The sequence below is a fragment of the Nerophis lumbriciformis genome, linkage group LG04 (assembly GCF_033978685.3).
Source record: "Nerophis lumbriciformis linkage group LG04, RoL_Nlum_v2.1, whole genome shotgun sequence".
Taxonomy (NCBI): Eukaryota; Metazoa; Chordata; class Actinopteri; order Syngnathiformes; family Syngnathidae; genus Nerophis; species Nerophis lumbriciformis.
This window is the reverse complement of record NC_084551.2, coordinates 65,084,262-65,090,000: the sequence shown is the minus strand read 5'-3', so window position 1 is coordinate 65,090,000 and position 5,739 is coordinate 65,084,262.

Genomic DNA, 5,739 nt, shown 5'->3' with positions numbered 1-5,739 from the left:
TGCGCCTTATAGTGCGGAAAATACGGTATGTGTAACGTTCCAGTGGCCAAAAAACATAAAATATAATCGTATTTTAAAACCCTGCCTTGTTTTTTATGACTAATTAGGCCTACTACGCTACAGTATTTTAATGTTGGTCTTCCTAGACCAGGGTGTCATGTCTGTGTAATCACGTTTTGTGTTAAGTCATGTTTTTGTTTAGTTATAGGACTCTTGAGTTTCTGTCTTTTCACTCCCTTGTCTTGTTTCCATGATTACCCCATTAGTTTCACCTGTTCCACGTTTGGACTCATTGTGCACTCTTGTTTGTCACCATAGCAACCATTAGTTTTCACCTGTCACGTCACGCACCTGTTTCACGTTTTGAGTCACGCACCTGTTTTCACTAATCATGTCCATGGTATTTAAGTTCATTCATTTTCTGTTGTTCGTCCTGACGACCTCACACCACATTTATGCTCCGTCCATTGTTTCATGTCCATGTTCACGCTGCTCCTTTTTTGTCCATGCCAAGTAAGTTTTCTTTATTCAAGCCATAGTTTGCAAGTTTTGTTTAATTGTTCATAGTTTATTCTCCGCCACTGTGCGCGCTTTTTGTTTGATCTTTTTTTTGTATTTATAGTTAATAAATAAATCATGTACCTTCATTCCCGTCTCGCCCGTGCCAACTTTCCGTTGCATCCTGGAAAAGCACACACCCAGAACCAAGTCATGACACAGGGGTGTCCACTCGTTTTCATTGAGGGCCACATCACAGTTATGGTTGCCCTCAGAGGGCCGTGTTTAACAATGAGTAATATATGAATATACATGAATATACATCAGTGACGTGCAGTCACTAGAGGCAGGTGAGGCGGGGCCTCAACTGCCATCATGGAAAGAAAAAAAATGTAAAAAGAAAAAAAATTATTAAATTGTTATATGTATCCAGTGATTATACTATACAGTTATTTTCCATTTAATTTAACCAGTTTTAGATTATTTGTATTCAAAATCGCTGAATTTTCACATTTGCCGTTCAAATACTGAGAAGAGACGGTGCGGTGAACAGCAGCCAGTTGAGGCACGTCACTCAGTGCCTCAACGTGGATTCCGGACTCGGCTAACTGCTGGCCTGCTGTGCAGTGAGACCGTATTGCTATATGAATTATATTATACACTTCCATAGTTTAGTTAGCTGAGGTATATAATGTACAGTGTATTTTGTCAACAACTGTATGTGTGTAACGTGTTTCTTGTGCCGAGCGATCATAAAACGGCTGCAAAAGACGCACTGGCTGAGGCTCAAGTAATCCCGCCTCCTGCACCCCCGCCGTAGAATTGTTGTATCAACTAAAGCCCACACTTAAACTTTCCACGTGCAAGATTGAATCTATTTAAAAAAGTTATTTCATAAGAGGCCAAAAAGTGCAAAAACAATAATGTTCGTGTTGGAGGAGTTGTGAATGACTGCAGGGCCACAACATTACGTACACCTGCAGACTGCAGGTGTATCTAATTCACAACTCCTCCAACACGAACATTATTGTTTTTGCACTTTTTGGCTTCTTATTAAATAACTTTTGTAACCTATTTTCATGGGTTTTCCTCTTTGTGATGTTAAGTTCCTGTTATGCGCTGTTATACAGTATATGCCTTGAGCTCTTATTTTGAAGGCGCTAAGAGCGGAAGTGATGTCACGTTGCGGAGGTTTTTGAAAAAATGTAAATAAAGTGGTCCTCGTGTAAACTGGAGCCTCCGTGTTTGTTATTTTGTAGTTTCATACAGTATAGGCGACATTTATAAACCCTCGGTTACACTTTTTTAAATAGATTCAATCTTGCACGTGGAAAGTTTAAGTGAGGGCTTTAGTTGCGGCGCATGGACTTCATTTATAAGTAAAGGTAAGACCATAATAAAGTTTTTTTTATTAAATGTGCTTTTTTGTGTGCTACAGTTTGTATGTGCAAAGTTAAAGTTAAGTTAAAGTACCAATGATTGTCACACACACACTAGGTGTAATGAAATTTGTCCCCTTGTTCACCCCCTGGGAGGTGAGGGGATATGGAATGGAACATATAAAATGTTGGTGTTGTTTACTTGAGTCAGATTGCAGTCTACGCGTATCTCTTGTGTCTGACTGCCATCGTATTGCAGTCTACACGTATCTCTTATGTTTGACTGCCATTTGACTGGTCACGCTTATCATTTCACCATGTAGATGTGTGCAATTTTTCAGGACTTATGCAGATCCCAATTACAGATCAGCAGGTACCAGAAGGTAAGAAAAGTTGCTTTTGTATAATATTGCGAAACAAAACACCAGATAATATGTCTTACCTTATACACACACCATAATAACACTCGTATGTTGAAGCAAAGTACAATCCATCAAGCTTCATAGCTTACCAAAGTCGTACTAAAACATTTTGATAGATTTTTGAGCACCATGTGTCATGTTCTTTATTTTCAATGGAACATATAAAATGTTGGTGTTGTTTACTTGAGTCAGATTGCAGTCTACGCGTATCTCTTGTGTCTGACTGCCATCGTATTGCAGTCTACACGTATCTCTTATGTCTGACTGCCATTTGACTGGTCACACTTATCATTTCACCATGTAGAGGCGTGCAATTTTTCAGGACTTATGCAGATCCCAAATACAGATAAGCAGGCAACAGAAGGTAAGAAAAGATGCTTTTGTATAATATTGCGAAACAAAACGCCAGATAATATGTCTTACCTTATACACGCACCATAATAACACTCGTATGTTGAAGCAAAGTGCAATCCATCAAGCTTCATAGCTTACCAAAGTTGTACTAAAACATTTTGATAGCTTTTTGAGCGTCATGTGTAATGTTCTATATTTTCAATGGAGCATATAAAATGTTGGTGTTGTTTACTTGAGTCAGATTGCAGTCTACGCGTATCTCTTGTGTGTGACTGCCATCGTATTGCAGTCTACACGTATCTCTTATGTTTGACTGCCATCTACTGGTCACACTTATCATTTCACCATGTAGAGGCGTGCAATTTTTCAGGACTTATGCAGATCCCAAATACAGATCAGCAGGTACCAGAAGGTAAGAAAAGTTGCTTTTGTATAATATTGCGAAACAAAACGCCAGATAACATGTCTTACCTTATACACGCACCATAATAACACTCGTATGTTGTAGCAAAGTACAATACATCAAGCTTCATAGCTTACCAAAGTCGTACTAAAACATTTTGATAGATTTTTGAGCGTCATGTGTAATGTTCTATATTTTCAATGGAGCATATAAAAAGTTGGTGTTGTTTACTTGAGTCAGATTGCAGTCTACGCATATTTCTTGTGTGTGACTGCCATCGTATTGCAGTCTACACATATCTCTTATGTTTGACTGCCATCTACTGGTCACACTTATCACTTCACTATGTAGAGGCGTGCAATTTTTCAGGACTTATGCAGATAACAAATACAGATCAGCAGGTACCAGAAGGTAAGAAAAGTTGCTTCTGCATAATATTGCGAAACAAAACGCCGGATAATATGCCTTACCTTATACACACACCATAATAACTCTCGTATGTTGAAGCAAAGTACAATCCATCAAGCTTCATAGCTTACCAAAGTCGTACTAAAACATTTTGATAGATTTTTGAGCACCATGTGTCATGTTCTATATTTTCAATGGAACATATAAAATGTTGGTGTTGTTTACTTGAGTCATATTGCAGTCTACGCGTATTTCTTGTGTCTGACTGTTATCGTATTGCAGTCTACACGTATCTCTTATGTTTGACTGCCATCTACTGGTCACACTTATCATTTCACCATGTAGAGGCGTGAAATTTTTCAGGACTTATGCAGATCCCAAATACAGATCAGCAGGCACCAGAAGGTAAGAAAAGTTGCTTTTGTATAATATTTCGAAACAAAACGCCAGATAATATGTCTTACCTTATACACACACCATAATAATACTCGTATGTTGAAGCACAGTACAATACATCAAGCGGTGCGGCTTCATAGCTTACCAAAGTCGTACTAAAACATTTTGATGGATTGATAGTGTGTAATGTTCTATATTTTCAATGGAACTTATAAAATGTTGGTGTTGTTTACTTGAGTCAGATCGCAGTCTACGCGTATCTATTATGTTTGACTGCCATCTACTGGTCACACTTATCATTTCACCATGTAGAGGCGTGCAATTTTTCAGGACTTATGCAGATCCCAAATACAGATCAGCAGGCACCAGAAGGTAAGAAAAGTTGCTTCTGCATAATATTGCAAAACCATGTACCAAATATAATAGCTTTGAGGTTGGTAAGCAAAACCATAATTATTCGGTACATTAGGCGCACCGGGTTATAAGGCGCACTGTCGGGTTTTGAGGGGAAAAAAAGGATTTTAAGTGCACCTTATAGTGCGGAAAATACGGTAAATGTATAAATGTTGATTCATTTTCTTAATAATTACAGTAAAAACGTAGGATTACTCATTGTGCGGTGCAGCTCGCATGGTAGTTTCTAACATTTGCGCTATTATTTATTACTTCTGCATTTTTATCATTATTGTTACTTACTTATTATACAGTATATAGCAGAGGTGGGACCAAGTCATTGTTTTGCAAGTCACAAGTAAGTCTCAAGTCTTTGCCCTCAAGTCCGAGTCAAGTCCCGAGTCAAGACAGGCAAGCCCCGAGTCAAGTCCAAAGTCAAGACTGGAAAGTCTCAAGTCAAGTCCTAAGTCCTGCATTTTGAGTTTCGAGTCCTTTCAAGTCCTTTTAACCACAGACTAATATATTAACACAGATTGTGTATGCTTTTCAAACGCTGTATTTATTTATTAAAACAAGTGCATTTTAAATTGCAGGAAAGAAAATTGTGCTGACATTGCACTTTATAATAGCACTATTAACCAGTCATTTTAAACATTAACTCATTCCTTTACAGAACAAACACATTGAAAAATAAAGTGCAAATGTACTTATTTGTACAAAAGTGTTAACATTGAAAAAACATGACATATACGTGAACATAACAAAAAAGTTGTACTTTTTATATGTCAGGGCCCTATGCTGCATTGCATTTGCAAAAGACCAAATTAGCCAAGAGTCTGTCAGTCATTTGTGCACGATGGGGGCGTAGTATGATGCCACCATGGCTGAAAACTCGCTCCACTGGAGCACTGGAGGCAGGCACTGCCAAGACTCTCATGGCCACTCGGAACAGTGAAGGAAGAGTCTTCATGTTCAATGCCCAGAACAAAAGGGGGGAGAGAGTTGTTTTGGGTTGGTGCACTACTTGTAAGTGTATCTTGTGTTTTTTATGTTGATTTAATTAAAAAAAGAAAAAAAAAAAAATTATTTCTTGTGCGGCCCGATACCAATCGATCCACGGACCAGTACCGGGCCGCGGCCCGGTGGTTGGGGACCACTGAGGTAAACAACCAACAGTATGTCAGAAAGCTAGCTAAAACGGTACACATATTCATAATATAGTATACATTTTAACTGACCTTTATTTTACTATTTTTGTCTTTTTTTAGGTGGCTAAAATACGCGGTGCTGCTGACCGCCGTCTAACGTTACGTGTGATATATTGACTAACGTAACCCTGCTTAAAAAAAAATCACTGAACAAAAAGTATGAATAAGGTAGTGAACTGCAACAGATTCCCGTGTTTGCAATAACGTTATAACGTTAGCAGTGAGTTTACAGCCTCACTGATTTAACTACACAGCAAATAAAAGTCACGTTACTTAGC